Raw genomic sequence first — 24,609 nt, forward strand, 5'->3', positions numbered from 1 at the left:
GTACTGGTCATTCCCCACTACCTTGTTCATTATTTATGAGTCTGGACAGTGGCAGGTTATTGGACGTAGATGAATATCACAGGCAAACCCAATTAGATCCTCATCTGGTATGCACTTTCCAGCAGGGAACATTAAAAGGAATCCTGTATGAATTCCCCTCTCTCACTCTACAAACTACAGTCACACTATTGTCACAGTCTCTCCTTGAATAAGGCCAATAATTGAATCTAAGACCTTCTTGTCTGGGTATCTGAGTTACATGCTGTTTTTTGACAAAATCTGCCATTAGAAAAGCCTTTTGGAGGGCAGTTTGAAATGAGGCCTTGAAGTTGGCAGCAAAGCCAAAGAGGCAAGAGACATGGAGGCCTGTCTGATTTTGATGGTTGGACCTATGGTTGGCAATCCTCCCATATTTCCGAGGTGCCTTCTGAAAGTTGGTATGAATCACTCAGGTGGTGCCACTAGCAGTCCAGGAGATATGCATGATTTAAATTTTCTTACATGACAGTGATACCGACATTCAAATAGGTAGTGAAAGTGCTCAAGGGTGAAGTGTTAGCCTGTGAGAGATCCCAAGCTTCCTTAAGAGACCATCCTGCCCCATCTGATCCACACAAACACCTAATAGAAAATTAAGTGACTCAAATAAGCATCTTCTGGCCCACTATTGCCCTCACAGCCGATCTGGCCCAATGGGGAAGCTGTCACTGCTCCTACACTCAGGCTCCAACTAAAATTGCAGATTGGGTCCCAATGACATCATAATTAAAGGCTATCCTGCTACCTTGGGACAGGTGCCCTTCTCAGCTGCTCAAAAGAGGAGGTTAACATCAGACACAGCGAGAAGCCAGTGCGATCTGAAGGGGTACTTTAACTGCCGCTTTGCCCGGAATAGGGGAAATTAAAATCTGACTTTAGTCTGAGGCTTTTTGCTCTCAGTTCAGTAATAAACCAATAGAGGTTGGTAAGAATCCATTTGAATTCTAATATCTAAAGACCCCATGCTATGTTGAATTAAACTGCTCGACTCCATATGGAAATAACAAGAAGTGATCTTTTTTTTTTAGAATTCAAATACTCTCCAAAATCAACATTTTCTTTGCCTCCAGGTCCTTTTCTATTGAACTGTATTGCCTGAGCAGCAAAGTATGCTATATGCATGATAAATGTAAAATTGTGCAGGATTTGCCGCTGCTTGTCGAATTGGCCAAATTACTTGTCCTAGGAAGGCCCCCGTTGTTAACATGAGACTAGAAATTCGCTGTTTAAAATACCCCTGTTAGAGTAAAAGAAATATAAAATGAATTTATTTGTTCACCCACTAATATCAGCAGCAGTAAATGGCGTCAGCTATGTCTCAGTGGTATCAAATTTACCTCTGGATCAGAGGATTGTATGTTCAAACCCCACTCCAGAGGTTTTAGCACAGAATCCAGATGAACACTTCTGTGTGGTACTGAGGGAGTGCTGCACTGTCAAAGATGCTGTCCTTTGCATGAGACAGAAAACCAAGACCCTTTCTGCCTTAAAAAAAACCCCCAGAAAATGCTGGAAAAACTCAGCAGGTCTGGCAGCATCTGTGGAGAGAGAAACAGAGTTAACATTTCGAGTCCGTATGACTCTTCTTCAGCTCTGAAGAGTCATACAGACTCGAAACATTAACTCCGTTCCTCTCTCCACAGATGCTGCCAGACCTGCTGAGTTTTTCCAGCATTTTCTGTTTTTACTTCAGATTTCCAGCATCTGCAGTATTTTGCTTTTACCCTTTCAGCCTTCCCAGGTGGACATAAATGATCCCGTGGGCCTATTTTAAAGAACAGCAGGGGGCCCTTTCCCTGGCCTATATTATCCCTCAACCAACTTGACAAAAACAAATGATCTGTTTAATATTACATTACTGTTTGTGCAGCCTTGCAGTGCATAAGTTGGCTGCCCCATTTCCTACCTTACAACAGTGACTATACTTCAAAAGTACTTATTAGCTGTAAAGTGCTTAGATTTCCTGAGGCATAAAAGGTGATTTAAAAAATGGAAGTCTTATTTTTTTTTCCTTAAACTTCTAGGCCTTGATGATGAACATTTGTAACAACTAGTTCGACCTCAACTGGAGTATAGTGTCCCATTCTATGCACTTCATTTTAGGAAGGATGCGAAGGCACTGGAGACAGCGCAGCAAAGATTTATGAAATGTGTCCAGGGATGACGGACTCCAGTTAGACGAATAGATTGGACAATCTGTTGTTCTCCTCAGAGAAGAGAAGGTTGAGAGCAGATTTGATAGAGGTGTTCAACACCATTCGGTGTCTAGACAGAGCAGAGAGGGGGAAAAAATCCCATTGATGGAAGGAGCAAGAACCAGAGAGCACTGATTTAAGACAATTGGCTAAGGAAGCAATGGAGACATGAGGAAAAACTTGTTAACAGACAAATGGTTTGGATCTGGAATGCACTGCCTGAGAATGTGATGGTCACAGATTCAAACATGGCTTCCAAAAGGAGATTGGATATTTAACTGAAGACAAAAACATTTGAAGGCTATAGGGAAATGGCGGAGGAGTGGGACTAGCTGAGTTGCTTTTGTGGAGATACGATGGGATAAATGGCCTCCTTCTGTGCTTGACCCTTCTTTGATTCTAATCCTGTGTGTGAAGTTGTGTCATGTGCATGGCCAAAGTTGGAGTATATAATGCTACATTTTCACATGAGATTTGTTGATATCCTGTGATTTCGCTAGAGGCTTCTGGGAGAAAGACATGAAAAGCCCAACTGTCCCTGCATTTAAACATCTTCCCATCTTGAGCATTGGAATTGGGCCTTCTGCTCTTCTCTGGTCCTGTCATGGAGGGGACCCACCGTGGGAGATCCGGCAGCCCGGCCAACAGTCCATTGACTTTCGCCGGGACCGGATGACCCCAGCGGTGGCCAAGGCTGAAAAATCCTGCCCAACGTTACATCTACGGATTGTATCAGGAACAAAGGAGGTTGTTTCAAGTTTAACTGCAGGCAGTAAACTGGTGGGTCCGTATTGGTTACACACTCTGGAGGAATTTCCATTCCATTGAAAATTACTCCCAGTGAATGACCTCAGTTTAATAAGTGTAAAATAAAAGTAACTTTCTGACTTAAGCTGCTTGTGGAGAGACCCACCAGCCTGAAGCAAATATTGCAAATTTGAGGATAGGACTATCTACGGGGAAGATGAGGGGAAATTAGGATCAGGCTTGCAAGATAATATGTTTATAAAGGCACTAGTTATTATATTCCTCCATTATTTTAAATGCAGGAAAATTGGGCAGATTTTTTTCCAAGTATGCACACTGACCTGCCTGATTTTCTGGTTTTCATTGCACTCAAACAATCTGGGCATAGACCCAGAGAAATTTCCCCTTGGAAATACTTTTGGTTTGTCAAAGAATATCAGACCATTTGCCTCCAAGAAGTAACACTATCTTTATATTTTGTGCTTCCCTTTACTCGTTGTCTCATGTGTAATTGTGTAAATTATGTTTAGAAAGGCTGCATCACTGAAATATCGGATGGATTGTGTTAAAATGAAACCACTGCTATCACCTAATCACTATTATCAACGAGCAGAGTTAAATACACAGAGAATCTTCCTTTGAGGAAAACTGCTCCTGGCTATCATAACAATTTGAGAGTGACCTTTTCAAACCATTTGATATTGAAATATCCCATGGCATGATGGTTCCTGCAAAACTAGCAGTTTGAGAATCTGTGCCAAGTTAAACTTCTGTTTGTCCAGGAGATATTATGATTGACAAAGTCTGAGTGGAAGAAAGTGAAAGGAGAACAGCAGAACAGCTCATACACAGGTACAAATCATTTCTTAACTCCGCTTATTTCGATGTTGGAAGAAAAGATGGGCATCACGTTGATACACATTGGGCATATATTCCATCTCTGTAGCGTCGATGGAGGCTGCGCTACGGAGCCCCAGCGGCATTTCTCTGGTGCAGGCTGCACTGACAGCCACTTCCAACATGGCCTGAATTGCCTGCCTTCCTACTGACACCCACACCGTGCCCGAAAGGCTCTGAAGGAACGTTATCCTGACATCACACAGCCCAGCCGACTGATGTGATATCAAGATACCTAAATTTGGTCCAGGCAAGTCAGGGCAATGAATTTGTACAGCACTCTGCAAACAACAAGCTTTAAGCTGCAAGTGAGCAACATAGAAAATAGGAGCAGGAGTAGGCCATTTGGCCCCTCGAGCTTGCTCTGCCATTCAACTAGGTCATGGCTGATTTTCTACCGCACAATCCCCATGTCCCTTGATACCTCTAATAACTAGAAACCTATCGATCTCAGTCTTGAACATACTCAATGACTAAGCCTCCATAGCCCTCTGGGGTTAAAGAATTCCAAATGCTCACTCCCTCTGACTGAAGAAATTCTTCCTCATCTCGCTCCTAAATGGCCTAACTATTATTCTGAGATTGTGTCTCCTGATTCTGGACCTCCCAGCTCGGGGAAACATTCTTCCTACATCCATCCTGTCAAGCCCTGTAAGAATTTTGTATGTCTCGATGAAGTCACCTCTCATTCTTCTAAACTCTAGAGAACACATGCCCAGTCTCCTCAATCTTTCCTCAAAGGACAATCCCACCATCCCAGAAACCAGTTTAATGAACCGTCATTGCCTCTCTGGCAAATATATCCTTCCTTAGGTAAGGAGGCCAAAACTGCACACAGTACTCCAGGTGTGGTCTCACCAAGCTCTATATAATTGCAGCAACACTTCTTTACTCTTGTACTCAAATCCTCTTGCAATAAAGGCCAAGATAAGCTTTGCAATAGTGTTCTTTAAAGGACCAGGACCCAAATTGCAGGTAAGATTGTTTTGAAGAACTTCTGCTATCGCAAGGTGCCATCTAGTTTCCTGGAGTGTTTTTTGAAGGTGTTGTGGTGCATTCCTGGATTTGCCGAAGAGAATTGCTGCAATCTCACAGGGATGGGTTAGGAGAGGAGGTGACCTGTCCACACAAAGGCTGCAAAAGCTATGAGAACACCAGAGCAGTGCCTCTGGGGCTGAAACTCGACAGGAAGATAGAGCAGAGGCTGCAGAGGGGACAGGCTCTGCATGATGCCCTTTGCCAAATTGTAGCCAGACTTCTCCCTGCTACTTAACAGTGACAGGAAGTTGTCTGGCAGGCCAGCCAATGCACCAAACATCTTGTTCTGCATGCCCATCAGCACTCTCCTGTATTACAAGGTCCTCAGCTGTGCCCCCTGCAACAGAATTTGTCCATGACCTTGCCGTCTGGTGAGCAGGCAAATAAAAATATTTCCCGCCCTGGCCTGGCTGCAGTCCACAAGTGCTTGGATGACTCAAGACATTCTCCAAGCTCCTACCTCCCAGGCATGTGCGGTGCCAGTGTCTTAGCTGACAACTGTGAGTGTCAGGTCAAATAATGGAGCTCCACCCATTCAAGCTGTACAATTGCTCTCTTCTCATCCTTAGGCTGCTGAGGCCGGGAAGCAATGTTGAGTGTCTGAAAGCAGGAAATCAGAAGGGGAAGCTTGGTGTGAGGGAAGGGAAGCATGATGTCCGTGAAGCCACACCACCAACAGCTTGCTCCTTATGCCAGAAAGCAGGTTGTGCTGGGAGTTGAGAAGGGGCATCAGTCAGCAATAAACCATCATCCTCAATGTTTTCCTTTTTTAAAAAATTTGTTCATGGAATATGGGCATCACTGGCTTATCCAGCATTTATTGCCTTTGTTCAGACCACATTTCTGTGGGTCTTGAGTCACATGTAGGCCAGACCAGGTAAGGACTGTAGGTTTCCTTTCCTAAAGGACATTAGTGAACCAGATGGGTTTTTACGACAGTCAACAAATTTCACCATCTGCCGTGGTGGGATTCAAACCTGGGTCCCCTGATCATTACCAGATCAGTACATGACCATTACCATTGAGTCTCCTGGAATTCTAGTCCAGCGACAATACCACTATGCTACTGCCTCCCCTATGTTGGATACCATGGGCCCTGGCCCAGTGATGTTGTGAGCCATCTCCTCCATAGGGCGCAGGAGACGCAGGGCCTCACTGGCTCTGCTCTACTCCCTCCTATTATATGTTACCCTCTCCTGCAACTGAGGGCAGAATGACAGTGATTCTGAAATGCTATGTGTAGGTGGTGTTGCTGAATAGCTGATGAGCTAGAGGTATATGGAGGCAATGAGAGGTGGATGAGAGGCTCGCAGTATTGGTCAGTATGTGATGATAAGGTGGAATATCTGGATGCTGTGCTTGAGTCCTGAGCAACACTAAGGGGTGAACCTGGGTGTGTGATGGGAATGTGGTGCATTTAATAGCATGAAAGACTGGCGGTGTGATGGGTAGGAGATGTTATGCAAAGATGAATTCATTGACCTTGACCCTCCGTGTGAAGTTACTGGATTTCTTGTGGCCCCGCTGCCAGGTCCTCAAGTCCAGGGTGGAGTTGACCTCCCTGGTCACCTGTTACCACTATCTTCAGAGATTTGTCTTTGAGGGCTTCTTGGTCTCCTGCAGAACCATGGCATTTCCCCTCCTGGCCAACTTCACCTTTAATGCTTCTGGCCTTGCAGCTGTCGCCCTAGAACCCTCTCTCTGCCTCAGTTTTCCACTTCGTACTTAGATTGCAGCAACATTATGCAGTGCAATTTCCTTATAAGAGGGACAGACTGCCTTTAAGAAGAGAGTGCTGTATCATCTGCTCTCAGCACAATGCTTTTCTGTCCCCTGCTGAACACAGAGGCAGCTGGCAGCAAGAAGAGAACGCCAGTAGCGAGGAACCCATTCGGCTGCAGTGCTGCAATCATGGGAATGAGATGGGAGCTCCAAATGTTCATGCTACCCACCTTCAATAGAATCAGCATGGTCAGCTTGCAAATTGTGACCCCTGCACCCAAGAAAAAGGGCAGATGAAGTTTTAGCTCATAATCTAGAATTCCAAAGGTCTACGGCTTTACTATTGATAGCCCAATGTCTAAAACCAAATTTAAATTATGATAAATTAAAAACTATGCACAGAACTTGAAAACCTATTTTACACTAAAGTGTCAATTTTAGCTCAAAAAGTATTTAGCGGCTAGCCCCTGGACATCAAACAGTCTTTTGAAAATGCTGTCGATAAAGACTTACCTTATTATCTTCAGTCTCAGGCTTTCGTTGTCTTTCTTTGGAATCATGACACAGTAGTAAATTGGTGATGAGACGACTCCTGAAGATTATTGGAGGTGATTCAATTGGTTTTGTGATAGAATGATTCTCTTCGACTGGCACAATGAGATGTTTTAAGCCATTCACACAGAACAAAGCAGATAACTTTCCCTGTCGTGACTCAGTTCTTCACTTCAAAGAAATTACAAGGATAGAATGGCAATATCTGACCTACACTCACAGTACATTCAAATCTGATAGATAATGTTCTTGATTCTGGCTTCTCTTCTTTTGATTGAAGAACAAGGCAGATTTTAATGTTGGTGTAGGAGGCAAAAATAAAGTAGTATAAGGTGGAATTATGAATGCAAAACACAATGTTATGCATATGAATCAGTGAAAGGGTTGCCTTCAAATTATGTGACCCAGAGGGGTTGGTAGCTCCTTTGTACTGAAGTAAGCGAGGTAGTATTTTCTGGCCCATAAGATCCATTATTTTTGTCATGCACTATGAGGTTTTTCTTTTGCATATGTCCTATGTTGGGAAGTCAGAGGCTTTTTGAATAAGTTAACTCTAGAGAAGTTTGACAAGCAATGCCTTGAGCTCCTTGCTGCATGTGTAGAGTCTAAACTGATCCTAAAAAATATCAATTTACTGATAGTTCTTCTGACTAAAGCAAACCTATATGAGAGGTTGCAGGAGCAGCTGGAGGAACAACTGATGGACTCAAAAGTGTGCAGACAGTTAACAAATGACTATGCTTTCTTTACCTCAATTGGTAGTCTCTATGAATATGCAAATTAAATGATTTCGAAGGGATGATTAACTTAAATGAAAGCCAAAAATGCTGAAAACACTCGGCAGTTCAGGCAGCATTTGTGGAGAGAGATACAGAGTTAACAGCCTGGATTTTGGAGATGGGCTGAGAGATGGGAGATCTGGTAAAATGGCAGTGGAAGGCATCAGGAGTTAAGCCCAATGTCTTCCCATTGCCATGGGATGTATCCAAAGGGAGGAATGGCAGCAGCTCGGCCACCACCCAACGACTGGAGACAGCCATCGTTTTACCGTGATGCCGGGAAATGGAATGCTCCTTGTCCCACAGAGGAGTCTCCCGCTACCACTGCTGGAGGGCTCACCCCATTGCTCACCAAGACCCACCTGCCTGGTCCCGGTACATTAAAAATTCTTTTTACTGGCTCTTAAAATAATTGCAGTATGCATTTCATTTTTTCAGGAACATGAATATGCTTTTGAGGTGGGAATTCTTCGCTCTGGAGTGAAACAGTCACTAATTCAATGTTTTCTTCATCCTTTAAAATTCTGAAATATAAATGTATGACTGTTTAGCTGCATGGATATTCATCACAATTACAGTCTGCGGGGGACGTCAAATACAATTTAGCCTCTGCATGAAGGGAAGATTTTTAATTCACTCCAAACGATACTTACATTTTGAGTTTATGGGCTAAGTGAGTTTTTAAAGCATACATAAACCTTGAAGTAAATATTCTACCTTGATGAGTTCAACAAATAAAAAAGTGTAATGCTGAAGACATGACTTATTTTGACTCAAATTACACCAAATTAAATTTATATTCAGGATTTAACACATTGAAACATCTTAAGATGGGTTAAAAGACAAGAGAAAATTCAAACACTGAGCAAGAGTTAACAGAGGGGACTGAAGGTGTGTTTGAAGGCAATTGAAGATGAGGAAAAGCATTGTATGGCAGAATAATTTAAGGAGGGAATACCAAAGAGTATGTCTGTGGCACTTGAAGGCCACGCCTCTGTGGAGCATGGGTGGGTTGGATTTTTGTCTCATGATGGAGGTAGGAATGGGGTCAGGAAAGCAAAAGAATTATGATTCTTGAGTGCAAATTCCAATTTGCTGTGCCTTCCTGAACCCATGCTATTTTTGTGTGGCCGTTTCGTGAATCAGGAAGGCCTTGAGTAAGAACACCACATGTGCTTCTTCTGAGGTCAGGGTCACCCATTGTGAGGACCATGGGAAATTTAAATTTCTTTCCCCACATTATTTTCATCTGCTGCTGTGGATTTTGGATGGCCTAAAACACCTATCATGTATGTGAGTTCATGGCCACTGGGGAAGTCTGCTGGAAAATTCTGACAGGTAAGTGTTAAATGCTTTGACACCTTCAGATGTCACTATTAGATGCCGTATTGCAATGTAGATGTGTTTTTAATACAATAATTGATCATCGGGCTCTTTCTTGAAAAGATAAATTGACCATTACATCGGTCACCATTGTGTGTGTTGACATGCATTACAGTACTTTTCCCAAGGGAGAGAGCGTCATAACACACTCAAAACTGCAGAAAAAATGTGCCAGTTAACTTTCCTGTTATGTTTTGAACTGAGATTTAAATGTCCAGCAATCTTTAGCTTTGAAAAAAAAATGGGTCAGCTGTTGAACATAAAAAAAAATCTAAGTGCCTGCTACACCCCATTGATCGACAGGCAAAACTGAAATAAAAAAAGCCACCTGGTCTTTTAGTTTTAATGGACTGCATTGTTGATATTTCCCAAGGTTTTTCTTTGATAGCTAGGGCTATTTTGAATGCTTAGCTGAGTTTCTAAAGGTCCCAAGCTATTTATCTCAGCAGGGGGCTGTGTTCATATTTTGTTTGACAGTTTTAAGGGTTTATTAAAGGATTATTTATCTTTGATATTGTAAGTGGATGAGTGTTTGTTTTTACAACAGATTAACCACTGGGGATATGAGGGGACATGTGATGGCATGGGAATAAGAGGGGCATGGGGTGGCATGAAGGTCCTGGAGGGGGAATGGGATATCATGGATTTATTAGGGGACCTGGAGGGGGCATAATGTGAATTAGGTGGGGGCTGAGGGGTGAGGATTAGGGGGCGTAAGAACTAAGTTAGAGACATAGGGATGGAGGCACAGTAGGCCATGTAAATCATGATGAAGATTTTGAACTCAATACATTGGTGGATGGGAAAACAATAGAGTTAATGAGGGCAGGGGTGATGGGCCAACATCTTAATAAATTGTAAGGCAGAGTGTTCTGGATGAGTTGAAGTTGTATAGGTTAGTGAGGAAAGCATTTGGAAAAATGTAGCCTGGAAGTATAGCGGAGGATTTCAGTAATGTCATGATGAGTTTGAGACAGAAGTGGGTGATATTGAAGCAGTAGAAAAATGTCCTTTGTGATGAACTGGATGTGAGTTATGAAGCTCTGTTCAGATTTGAAAAGGATATTAAGGCTGTCAGTTTAGTTTAAACAAGAACCCAAAGAAGAGTGTGAAGTCAATATCTACTCATGCAATATAGACTCATGGATTTATAGAAAATGGGCACTCTACTTTTAAAATAAAATGGAGAATGAAGTTGAGAGGTCAGGTGACCTTTTCTCCTTTTCTGTAGAAAAAAGCAGTTAAGTGGAATTGAGGTGCAGATCAGATGTGATCTGATTGAATGGTGGGGAAGGTTAAAGGGGCTGAATAGCCTACTCTAGTTCCTAATGTTTTTCCATACAGGGAGAAACTGATCAAAGACAGATGTGTTTTAAAAAAGTGTTTTAACACCCTGAGTGCTGTAATTCTCAAGAACAGACAAATGATAGGTTTTCTCATTTTGAAAACAGGAGGGTGAATGTTTATTACTCAAAATCTGAAATGTACTCGCAACAACACCCAGTTACACAGTCACACAGACAGACTCACACACACGCGTGCGCACACACACACACACGCACACACACACACACACAAAGGTGATTACAAAAAAAATGTAGCATGCACTTAGGTCTTAAAAGTTCAAAACAGTTCAGAAAATTTGTCACATATGCTTACTTCAAGATGAGGTCTTGTGATGTCACAGGCCTATGATTCCCTTTTTGGTTCACTGAAGAAATAAAGGTTGGAGGTTTATGAAGATGGATTCATAATGGCCTACTATGTGCAGTGGCAGGTTTCTCTGGCTTCACTCCAGTCAAGGTGTAGTCAAATCCCTGCAGCGAAAATTTGGTTTAGTTTCTTAAATAGGTTGGTAAAAGCCAGCCTGAATTCTCTACCTCCTGATTTTGGGCAGGGTCGTGTTCCTTTGCTGGCCTGGAACTCTTCTTCATTCTTTCTGCCTGCTGCTCCCAAATATGTGTCTTATTGAATGTAATTCATCAGAAACCTGGTTCCTATCAGGGGACCATAATATCTGTTTTTCATTGTCCTCACAAATGGCCTTTGACACCTTGGCCATTGTCATGCAAATGTGTTCAGATTTAACCAATTTACATGTCCTTGTGACAGAATGGGGTTCTTCTCACACCCATTATTTGGAATTCCACTCCAAAGCCAAGAAGTCTGTAAGTCCATTATGAACTAGTTCCTGTAACTGTTTGGATAATAACAACCATTAATCCACAGGAAAGCTTTGCCGAATTTTAATGCCTTCTCAATGAAATATCCCAAAAGGTCATTTGCATTTTAATGTCTTGTCCAGACATGCAGGGTAGCTTCCTGGACCTTGTACAAAAATACGTCTATCTCAGTCTTGAAAGCTCCAATTCTTACAGCACCCACCATGTTTTTTGGGAAGAGAGTTCTAGATTTCTACTACTCTTTGGGCAGAAAATTATGCTTGGTGTGCGGGTGAGCGCCCGACACGCTGCAGCATGAAATAAAGCGCACTGACGTCGGCCGAGGGTGCTGTTGTCAACGCGCACTCTCACGATAGTTAGGTCGGCGGGCACGCACCAGAGCTGGCAGTGTGCCCGCCGACAATTAAAAGGCCTATTAAGGCCATTAAATAAACGATTGTCCTGAATTTTTCACTGCCCGTTCAACCTAACGGTTGACAGGCAGGCAAAAAGGCCAAGCGGCCTTTGCCTTTTTTAGGAAACCTCATCCACGGGATGAGGGGACATGTTTTATGACATTTTTATTTTCTTCATTTTTCTTTTAAGCAGCGCTTCATCTCCCTGAGAAAGCTCCCTGCCTCAGGAAAATTGAAGTGCTCTTTTGCATGCATGCGCAAAGTTTGCATTAGGCCTGCTCGCCCTCCTCCACCTCCCCCCCCCACCCCCCGCCTGCACAGGCAGCGCTGAGTGCTGCCGCTCGCATTCCACGCTGGATGGGCCTTAATTGGTCCGCCTGCATAAAATTGCGGTGCAGTGCCGATTGCAGACGGCCGTTGGCTTCCCGACTGCCCCCGCCCGCCATCGCCGAGCACCCCCGCCAAGGGAAAAATTCCGCCCTTTGTGTGAAAACGTACTTCCTGATTTCCCTCCTGAATGGCTTGCTGTAAAGAAAAAAAGAAAAAACTTGCATTTATGTGGTGCTTTTCATGACCGCCAGACATCTCAAAGTGCTTTACCGTCAATGAAGTACTTTTGTAGTGTAGTCACTGTTATAATGCAGCAGCCAATTTTCACACAGGAAACTCCCACAAACAACAATGTGACCATGAATAAATAATCTGTTTGCGTGATGTTGATTGAGGGATGAACATTGGCCACAACAAAGAGGATAACTCTTTTGATCCTCTTTAAAAAGTGCAAACAGATATTTTTCATATCCCAGAGCAGGCAGATGGGGCTTTCATTTAATGTCTCATCTGAATGACACCTCCACCAGTACAGCACTCCCTCAGTTTAATTTTAAAGTATGTTACGTCATTCTTGATGTCCCACAGCAGAGGAAATAATTTTTCCATATGCATCTTATTGAATCCTTTTATAATTTTTAACGCATCTATCAGATTACCCCTCAACCATCAGTATTTAAAGGAATCCAAACCTGTCATTATTTAAACCTCTCTGCCATGCAATGATTCTGAATGGAGTTTCTGGCAATAGTTAAGCAGGAGGCTTTCCAGCCTTCCACTGGCAGAAGTTCTGGCACATCCATAAGCATATTTTTTAAGGCAGAGGTAGATAGATTCTTGTTAGGCAAGGTAATCAAAGGTTATCAGGGGTTAAATGGGAATGTAAAATTCGAAACACAAGCAGATCAGCCATGATCTGATTGAATGGCGGAGCAGACTTGAAAGGCCGAATGGTCTACTTGTGTTCCTATTTCTTGTGTTTCTTATGTTTCTTATGATGGGCAAGAAATCGGACAGCACAGTAACAGTTCTGGGTGGCTTAGAGGTGTACAGTTGGATGTTGTCAGCATGCATGTGGAAGCTGACAATGTGGTTTACAAAAGTTATATGCAAGACATATTACTATCTTGTAGGGGTGCCTATATGGGTTCTACACTTACTTCATCTCCTGATGTAATGTCTGGACCAATACCCCATCATTCCAAAAGATGTTCAACTATAATTCCAGAATTTCTGCCCTATTCCCACTCTAACCCTGACTGGTTCCAAAGATAGCCTGCTTGTCCCTCCTCCCCATTCCAAAATTACAGAAGCCATTGTGTTCCTGGAGTATTTGATTAACGTAGTCCATACCTGCCTTGGCAGTCTTAATTTCAATTCCTTACGAAATATTTATTCAGCTGCCTATTGAAGGAATTAATCAACTCAACTAGAATTGCTTTTTCTGGGTGTCTACTCCATATATTTCTTGGCGCTCTCTTGTTGTTTGAGGCTTATGAACTATAAATTGCTGTCCACTAGGTCTGTACTATAATCTAAGGTTACCTCTCAGCATTTAAAACCCTCAAACATATCACTTCCCAATCTTCGGTTTCCCATTCAAGTTCAGCTTTATGAATCTCTGTTCAGAAACCTAGCCTAAGACCTGAGATCACCCTTGTCACTATCTCTCCCAACCATCAGTGTACTTTTATGTTGCCCTGAACAGCACACAATTCCAAATGTGGCCTGGTCAGTGGTGTGCTTTGTATCAGAATAACTTTTATTTTTACTTCTAGTCAAATGCCCTTGAGAGGTAACCTGACATTTTATTAGCTTTATTGATAGCAGCTTTACAGTGACTTATGGGCTTAACATTTACATTCTATCCAGAATTGCTTTCAACAAACCTGCCAAGTGCCACTCATTAGGAGTGACAATCACTCATTTCAGTTTAAGACTGTGACCTGTTTTGATTATGTCAGATATAAAAATAAACATGGCACCATATGTTTAAAGGGGTTGGCAAGCTATGTCACTCTTACTGATCATAAATGTCACACTTAAAGTCTCTCTGAAGCTGATGGCTCTGTTATGGTATGAGTGCAATGGCAAAATGTTCTGTCAAAGCTGTGTGGTTTGTGGATATTTCTGCATTGTATTTGTCAATGTTAACCTGATAGGTTTGAATCAAAAGAGAGTACAGCTAAATCAAGATTGTCAGAATGCAAGCTCTCCTCTTTAAGAAGAAGGTGCAGAACAAAAATGAACAGAAGGATTTTTTGTTCTGTGTTTAATCCTTACTTGATCCTCTTCCTTTTAGTTCCAATAAAGACAAAGAACAGTATGGCCAGATAGTCCTCTAGACAGTTCACTGTCATATCTAATTTCACCCTGACTGGCTGCTATAGGGTTCCCTGGACTCAGAACCTAGCCAAGATAATTAACTGCTGAGTGTTTGCTTTTAGTTGCTTTGTGTTAGAATATTATGTGAGTTCCCTTTTAATGAAATGGAAAGAAAATGTCACAAACCTCAATTTGTGGTTTTTTATGTCTTATTGGCACTGGGCAAAGATTTGTGTGCTTCTGTTTTTCAAAAGGTTACCACGTCAGCTTGAAAGTTATTGATGGGGAGTGATTGTCAACAGTACCTTCAGCTACTAAAGAACCTCTGAGGTGGCAAAAATGGGGACTTGAGCAGGGGAATTGATTTAGCTTGTGTTTAGCAGTGGCCATCGGGGTAAAAGAGTTGAAGTTTGCATGAGGAACGGCCACTTCGAGGATTGTTAAAGGGTTGAATGCCACTAAATTTTCTGCTAACACTCATTAATAAGATTGCACAGTATTTTAGTGAATAGCTGGCAGATATGGGCCAGGTTGAATACAGCATGTTGCATTAAGCCCCTGTTGGTGTCTACAGCTCCAGAGTTCCATTTAAATGTTTTCAAGGCATAAAAATGTCTCTGCTCTCTTCACCCATAGAAATGGTGCCCGAGTAACATATTCTGCCAGTTACCTGCCCAAAAGGTAAAATCAACCCCAATGAGATTTAAGTGTAAGTATTATTGTGTGCTGTGACTCTGTCTTGGGCAGCATTAAGGTCCACAAGTCTTACTTGTGTTATGCTCAATATTAGCTGTGATGTATGTGCGATAAAAGAATGAATGAAGATTTGTATTTATATAGTGCCGTTTATGACCTCAGGAAGACCCAAAACACTTCACAGCTGATGAAGTATTTCTGAAGCATAGTCACTGTTGTATTAGGAAATAGAGATAGTTTAAGTAAGTTACATTTGTATTTGTGGGTGTTAGGAATGAGTTTTAGCTTTAATGTTTAAGTTTGATTTATGTTTCTGTATTTGCATGTTAAGAAAAGGTCAAGTTGAGCTTTAGTTTCACTTTAAAAGGTGCCTGCATTTCCAATCTGTTTTACGACTGTAAGAGAAGTTAATCAAACACAAGAGTTAAAAAAAAATGGGCTGTTGCCTAGCATCAGGGGTCCAAAGAGGTAGGTCCCTCCCACAGATACACGGAAGAAACTAGAAATAGCAATTTTGAGTTCAGTTGGAAGCAAGTAGCAGAAATTTTACCTCATTGGTGGCCGGGCACGTGCCCGACCCGCTCGAGCATAAAATGACGCATGTTGTTGTTGGGTAAGCGTCCGACATCAATGCGCAGTCGCACGATATTTCAGTCGGCGGGCACGCACGGGAATCAACAGGACGCCCGCCGGCAATTAAAAAGCCTATTAAGGCCATTAAAAAGATAATTAACTTAAATTTTTTGCTGCCCGTCCAGTCTTATGATTGGTGGGCAGTTGAAAAGTCCAAGCGGCCTTTGCACTTTTTAGGAAAACTCATCCATGGGTGGGATGAGGTTTCCAACAGCAAATAAATAAAACATTTTACATTTCATTTATAGCATGTCCCTGCTCATGTGACAAAGTCACATGAGGGGACATGTTTTATAATATTTTTAAAATCTTTATTTTTTTTTAAAAAACTGTTCATCTTCTCGAGGCAGCTCTGTGCCTCAGGGAGATTTGCAAGCGCGCACTCGTGTGCATGCGCGAAATTCGGGCTCGCCCTCCTCCCCCACCCGCACAGGCAAAGCTGAGCGCTGCTGCTCGCGTTTCATGCTGGGCGGGCCTTAATTGGCCTGCCAATCACGGTCCGACCCCAATCGCGGGCGGTGGTCAGCTTCCCGACCGCCCCCGCCAAGCCCACCTGACAAGGGCAAAATTCTGCCCCAGGACTCCAGAGAGAGACTGGACACTGGCGGAGAGAACTGCAGATTGAGAGCAGATTCCCCAAAAGAACTAAGGTCCCAAAGCCAAACGAGCGAGACAGAAACAGGGGAAGTCCAAAGCAGACCTTCTAGTCAAAGGAATGACAGAAACCTGGAAAAAGCCCTGTTAAGTGAAGTTAAGAGTGAGAGGCGGAGAGAAAGGCTCCAAGCTTCTGATTTAAGGAGACAACGGCTGCAGAAAGGAGATTTAAAGCAAGAACAGCTTACAAGAGACCCAAAGGTTCATAGGGATGACTGAATGTCTGTAACTCTTTGCTATGGGCATGTGTAGTGGTGGTATACTGTTGACAGCTGAGTCAGTGAGAGAGAGTGCATGGAAGACAGCATGAATAAATGCGGTGGCCCAGGGAAGAGGAATATCAAAAGGAGAGTTCAAAACCCTGGAGGTGGACCCATGCGGAAGGCATCTGAGAGAAAGTGTAGCTTTGGGAGAAGATTCCAAGGCGAGTTCTTAGAGAGTGGAGATTTAAAACCCTCATGTGAAAGACAGAGTGCAGTGAGACCGGTTGGCTCACAGTGTGACAAGTGCCTGGGGAGAGTTGAGGAGAGATCTAAAGCATCTGGTTGAGGCGGAGTCTGTCACTTGGTTTCAGAGTGTGGTGTGTCTGACCACAGGTCGCCACAGGTTTACATAGACTGTGTACTTACTGTGTACATTAGAGTATAAGATAACTTTTGTAACTTGTGTTATCCTTACAGATCTGTATGTATCTGTAAAGGTATGGTTGTGGGTGAAGGAGTATTATAATATAGTTCATCTTTTCTTGTTGAATAAATGTTTTGTGTTTGTTAAAAGTACATTAGCTGATTCCGATTATTCTGTTCAGTGGCCACTCTCCACTTACCTAAACAAACAAATTAAAAGTTAGGATCTATCAAGTTGGGTTCCACTCTGGGATCAGGTTTGTCTAGGGGTAACCTCAACTGGGATCATAATAATTGTATTGCAGGGAGTGCAGTGTAGTGTATTGAAAATTGCATTGTGTATTTTGCCCACTTAAGTCTATCATAAACATATATACCGCAGAGGGGGTCTAGAAGGAGAACTAGAAGGACCTAGAAGGTCTAGAAGGAAAAATCCATTTTTTACAGCATATGCAGCAGCTCTGCTTCTTACTGAATGAATCCTACTGTTTCTTCCCAAGAAATTCACTATGGAGACAAAGGGGATGAGACTATGAAACATTTTGGAAGGTTTCTCTCTACTTTCTGCAGGCTGCATTTTAAGCTGGAGATTTAGGGAACACATTGGGGCTGTAGCCTATTGTTAGACATGCAAGAGACATCCAGTTCGGGATTAGCAACAGGGAGGCATGCTGACTGTACATGCACACTGATCTCACAAAAATAACCATTCAAATGGAAAAAAGTAATTTCAGATCATTGCAGAGAGGCTTTATCTTGAAAGGAAAATGATCTTGGTTTCTTGTTTGTGCACTAACATGGCACTGTTTATCAAGATGCTGTTGTCTGTGCCCAATCTACCATGTATTGATGTGCACTCGCGGCCATCATCGGTATTCCCACACTGGCAAAAGTGATTGCTCTGTTTCAAAGACGCAATGCTAGGTTTTGCAATCGCAGGTGACAAAAGGAAAAAGGTCTTACTTCTCTACTATGGAGATGAAGGATTGAAACATATCTTTGAGACAATTACACCTGCATAAGATGAAAACATCTTCATTTCAGTAAAAAAAATGCACTAACAATTTCATGCACAAGAAAAATACAGTGTAAGAAACAATTGTCTTCTGATGTATTGTGCAAGAAGCAACTCCGACAATTGATCAATACTGCACATGATTGAGGCAACTAGCAACCAAATGTGACTTTGGTGATGTTGAACATGTCAAGCGGGAAATCAAAACACAAGTAATCAACTAGTCAACTATGCCACAAAACACTCGGGAAAGATAGAAAGCTGTCAGGGCTGCTGGAGTTAGCAATATCACTATTGCTTTTAGAATCCAGAGCAATTGAAGTTGAGGGTGCCAACAGTAACTACCGCGCTCCAAGTTCCACTCCTGCGGACACAGTTCATTGCTCACATACCAGGAAACCACTTGCAAAGCAACAACAACAGTCTCACAAAGAGAGTTGCAACTTGTCCAAATGATGTTTCCACTGTGGCGGTGCTTATCCACACCAGGCAGAATGCCCTGCTGCTGGCAAACAGTGTACAGCCTGTGGGAAAACTCAACCCATGTTGCTCGCATTTGTCGCTCATCAGCGAACTCGACGGCAAAGACCAATATCACCAGAAGGCTGCCACATACACATAACACGACAAAAAGGAGGGGGAATACAGCCAATGTAGAAGCAAATGACTCTGAATATAGTTTTGTGCTCTCTTTTGGATGCAGCACGCGGCCACATGTGACAGTGGCCATTGACACTGCTCGGGCATAAATACAGCAGCTGCTGTCAAAGCCATGGGAGACACATCATTCGACAAACTTCAGGACTGCCCTATTCTCTGCAAACTAGGGAATTCAAAAATCTTCCCTTACAACAGTGACAAACCACCAAAGGCTCTTGAGACTTTTGAAACCACAATCGCTTTCAAAGACACTTGAATGAATACTTTATTCTATGTCATATCTGAAGAATGCAACATGCTTATCCATTTCCATATAGCAACAGATATACACATAAATTCTTTTTATTCATTCATGGGATGCTGGCTAGGTCAGCATTTATTGCCCATCGCTAAATTCCTTTGAGAAGGTGGTGCTGGTGAGTTGTATCACTTTCTTTGCAAATACAGAGCAACTCCTCACTCGACTACAGGGAAGCCTCCAGCTACACTCATCTTTGCACATCCTATGTGCACACATCTTCCTGAGTTATGCCCCAGAGCTAATGATCAACATGTATGTGAATACGATAGAGAATGGAAGGAACAAATGACAAAAAGCAGAGTGAAACATGAACTTCAGGGCTAAACCGTTAAAGCCAGGAGATAAAGTGCTTGTGGAAGATGATGGTTATGTTGGAAAGCAAACAACCCCTTATGACATCTAGCCATTTGTTGTGACCAACATAAAAGGATCAATGATTGTTGCTAAGCACAGTTTGCAAATCACACAAAATGCATCATTCTTTAAAGCAGTGAAAACACTATGCATAAATATTGATTCCAATTCACATATATTCACATCTCAGATGAGTTAAATGAGACTGCACCCAACATCAGGCGATGCCCTACTCATGAGAGAAAACATCCAACATACTTAAGTGATTATGTTAGAAAGTGCACTATTTTCAGGTGGAAAGCATATCTTTCGTCTCATTGTACATGGCTGAGTGCATAGTTAAATTAATTGAATATTTAAAATATGTAAGAGTGTTACGGTGAAGTTGAATGTTCATGTTTTTCTTAAGTTTATCATTTACACTTTTGGAAACAAATCAATGAAACATGCTATGCTTCCCATTTACAAAGAGCGGGAGGGGTGTAGAAGGTATTGGAAATTGCATTGTGAATTTTGTCTACTTAAAGCTGCCATACCCATATACCAGCAGAGGGAGAGGAAAATAAAGGAATCCAAGGGCAAAAATATTGCTGTCGGCGTGTGGGGGTGGGCCCGACACGCCGACACGTAAAATGACACAAGATGGCATTGGGCGTGTATCCCGACGTCATCGCGCGTCATTTCGATATTCTATTTGGTGGGCGCGCGCCAGAGGCAGCAGGGTGCCCGCCGAACTGTCAATGGCCTATAAAGGCCATTAAGAATGTAATTTACCTTATTAACAATGCTGCCCGTCCAACCTTAAGGTTGTCGGGCAAGCGAAGAGCCCAAGCGGCCTTCGGGTTTTTCAGGAAACCTCATCCACGGGCGGGATGAACTTTCCTGAAGGTTTTATAAAATAATTAAATAAATTTTGTCAACTTCACAAACATGTCCCAGCTCATGTGAAACTGTCACATGAGGGGGGACATGTTTAAATAATTTTTTACTTTATTTTTAAAAAAAGTTTTATTATCTACTTGATCCCCCTGAGGCAGCTCTGTGCCTCAGAGAGATTGCTGCGCTCTTTCGCGCGCATGCGCAAAAGAATACAGACCCCCAACTCTCCCTCTTCCACCCGCCCACACGGGTAACACTGAGTGCTACCGGCCGCGCGTTACACTGAGCAGGCCTTAATTGGCCCACCCGCGTAAAATGGTGGTGCGCAGCCGATCGCTGGCAGCGATTGACTCCGCACCTGCCCACGCCCACTCCCGAACAGCCTGCTCGCCATAGGAAAAATTCACCTCCAAGTTTTATGGATGTGTCACACGACTACTTCTTATTGAATCTTACTCTTTCTTCCCAAGAACTTCACACACAGCAACCAATTTGCTCACAGTAAGGTCCCACAAACAGTAATATTATCATGGTTAGTTAATGTGTTTTTATGGTATTGGTTGACAGAAAAATATTGTCCAGGACACCATGGAGAACTCCCCTGCACTTATAGAATTTTACTGAGCTATAGGTTGTTGTTTTTACCCAGTTGGTATCCCCCTTTAGGTTATTGTTTTAAAGCATTCCTCTCAGAAGAAAGATCAGCATTAGCTCAACGTGTAACTGCTATCAAAACACTCAAAACAAGAAGCAGAGCCAGCTCCTTATTTATCCTGTTTATATTTAATTTTAAATTGAATAAGTAGCTTTTCCCATTAAAGTTTTTATCTATGTTACCATGAAAACAATAACAAAGCCGACCTTTCATTTTCTTATTGCTCATTATTTGGCCCGTGTGGAGCATGAGCCAGCATGGGTCAGTCGGGCCGAAGAGCCTGTTCCTGTGCTGTAAATTCTATGCAATTATTTTATTTGAATCAGTGTATATCAGGGGTATATTCTTCATTTAGAAGTTTCTGGGAGCCCCACAAAGGCCGGTAATTATATTTTTAATGTAATTATGACATACAGTTTTAATGCAACTCATCAACTTTACACTTCTATCTTCAACATTCAAAGGCAAACAGCACGGCAAGAACTTTAGGCAGCTCTGAAGAGAAAGAAGCTGATTTTGTTTCCAAGAGAACGGATGCAGCTGATAGTGAAAATATTCCGCTGCATGATGACATTTTCAAGCTGCGAGATAAGGTAAGAAGGAGTCACAGGCTTTGAGCTGGCTCCTATTTGAAGAAATCTTTATTTCATATCCACAAAGTATAAGCAGGTAAGAATACCTTATGGCGGTCTATCAATCAGATGAAGAAAAATTGAAAGATAAAGAAGAAATGGACTTATCCCATAATCTCATTGGATATGAATGCTGTTCAGGGCCAGATTCGTAGGGTGACCTCGGCAGCCTAATTTCCTACAGGCCTAAGGTTTTAAAACAAAAAACATGCATATTGTGTGCATTTTGTCTATTTCCTCTGCAACAGAATCAAAAGTAGGACTGTAAAACAGAAGGGGTACTGAGAGTGTAATTATGGCCCATTCTTTGGGCCCATAACCAATGTTGCACCCTATCGCACGCACCCTAACCAGGAGGCCGGAAGCCTGAAGCAGCCCCAAATTGGTCCTCAGGGCTCTTGTTTACCTTGGGTGGGCTGCCAGCTTTCCCAGCCCTCAGGTGCAGCTTGCTGTTCTATCAAAGGCGACGATTGGGTTCACGTGACTCACCAGCCTGAAGATAAGCCTCAGGGCGTGGAGCGGCAATGGCTGGAAGGCTAATTGCTGTGATTTCTGGGGTGCGTTCCTGCTCTTCCTGGCTTCACAGCAACAACACCCAAATGATTTATTTTTAATGTAAAATTTCATTTGTTGACAGCCGCAGAATCGTAAGCAGAGTGGGAGGGGCAGTGAGAGGAAGACCTGTGCAAATTGAACAAGCTTCCCAGTGCTCAATTGGGCGATGCTGAACCCATAAAATAAGGTTTGTTGAATTTTGGCCTTGAAAATCCTAGGGTAGGTAGCTTTGGAAATTGGAGAACTGCGAGTATACTGATTAACTGAGAAATCAGTGTGAGCGCTAAAAGTACATGAAATAAATACTTAACAAGCCACAGTGCATTTCCGATGATTGCCAGCTTACAGCTCGATGCTACACTACAAGCAGCAGAATGCTGAGAGAGTTACATTGATAAATATGTGCAATCTTCTACGTTGCAGACCACCTCTCTTGGGGGGAAAAAAAAATGCAGCCAACTGTTCCACATGGATGCAAGCAATGAATCTTGGTTCAGCATATTCCGAGGGCCACATACACCAAAGTCGCAGCATCCAACGTGCTCAGAGCTGGTTCAGCTGCAGAAGTTACCCCAAGCACCAACAACAACAACATGAACTGCTAGTTCTGTGGATGGTCCAAGCCGATCCCACATCAAACTCTTCAGTCAGGAGCCACAGAAGATGATAAAATCACTTACAGCTCAGACATGCTCGAACAACGAGGAGTCTACCAAGGAAGCAGGAGTGTGAAATGCAATCTCAACTGTTAAATTCCTCTGGTTCTTTAGCTGTAAGTGTGTGCCCCTGCTCCCTCCTCTTGTCCACCAAAATATCAAAGCCATTAAATCAGAATATTTGAATATTTAAATCATCTACCAGCTTATTTTTTTTTAAAAGACAAGCATTTTTTTTTTAAAAAGCAGCTGTGGGAGTATGTCTTAAATGGTTTGAAGTTAATGGAATAGGTTGTATTTCAAGGCTGCCCTGATTGGTCCAGGTTTGTGGAGCATAGCTTTGCGTGGCCTCAAATGTGCTCACTGTCTTCCTAATTTTATCGCCATGGTGATGCTGCAGCAACATCTTTTGGCCTGAATGTCGGGCCGAGACCTGATTATGCTGGGTTTCTCCCTTGCCTTGCTGGTGTGGTAGCATTTTTGGTCCAGATTGCGGGCTCCATGTTTTCCATATACCCTTTCGTTGACATGTATTAAATTCACAGGAATGGCCCAGCTCAGCTGAAATTCTTTGCTCAAAGTGAGTGATGCTGAGGTGAAGAAGGCGTATCAGTTCGCAGCACCAATCAGTATAGGTGGAACTACTTTCTGTTTGTAGCTTCGAGTGCAGGTAAGCTATTTAGGGTTATATTTGGATTTAGCAGTAATAAGTGTGAGGGTGTTATTTTCTTTGGTGGTATAAGAAGATGGGCTCTCATCTTACAGATGAGGTGCTTGTTTGCCCCAGGGAAACTTTTGCCTACCCCACCCAGGATAAGGGGTGCACATTTAACTACAAGGATTTGCCTCTTTTGGGTTTCTTTCCATCTTAATAAAGAACAGAGGAAGACGGAAGATGGAAATGAAGAATGAAGCAGCATCTGTGCAGTTTGCAGCCCTTCAGATATCACCAATCCCCGCTGCCCTCCCCATCCTGCCCCGCAATAGGGCCATGCAGATCTTATGAAGATCTGAGTGAAGAGATCTGCATGAGGTGAATACGATTCACTGAAGAGTCTACAGCTGAACAATGCCTGCTGTCACAGCAGTGTATCATGACAATGTTATAAATCACGAAAACTATATTTAAAAGGCTGAATATCAAGATGGCTCTGAGAGCAGCCAGCCAATTTTGTGGTTCAGACTGTGCTTATCTTTCGAGAGGGCAAAGACACTCTCTCTGATACTGACTTAATGTTTGCCAAACCAAGAGATAAACAAAACTTCACTGACGCTTTTATTGTAAATTAACGCAATTTTGCCTTTTCAAGAAACAAAAAGTTTTGGCGTACTGAAACGACAGGTGGGAGAAGGAACCCAACCGCCTAGTGGAATTACTTGCACCACGACTCAGCGCTGATACAGGGGCACTCTTTATTTCCTGTTGCGACACAGCAAACTGCTCCAAACAGACAGAAGTCCAAGACAGAATTTGATAACAGAACTTCATCACGCAGGGAGAGGGGAACCAACAGGCAGAGCCATCGAACTGCTGCAATAAACCAGGCTAAAAAAGGGCCACAGTGCAGTTCCTTGAAAGAGAAATAAAGACCCAACTCTCTACCCCACTGCCTGGCTCTGCCTTCAAGTTTACCTCAGAAAACAAACCTCCAGCAGATCGACTGCAGGAGCTATTGCAACTGCTGACACACCTCTGCAATTTCAAAGC

The sequence above is a fragment of the Cetorhinus maximus genome, chromosome 1 (genome assembly GCF_964194155.1).
Source record: "Cetorhinus maximus chromosome 1, sCetMax3.hap1.1, whole genome shotgun sequence".
Taxonomy (NCBI): domain Eukaryota; kingdom Metazoa; phylum Chordata; class Chondrichthyes; order Lamniformes; family Cetorhinidae; genus Cetorhinus; species Cetorhinus maximus.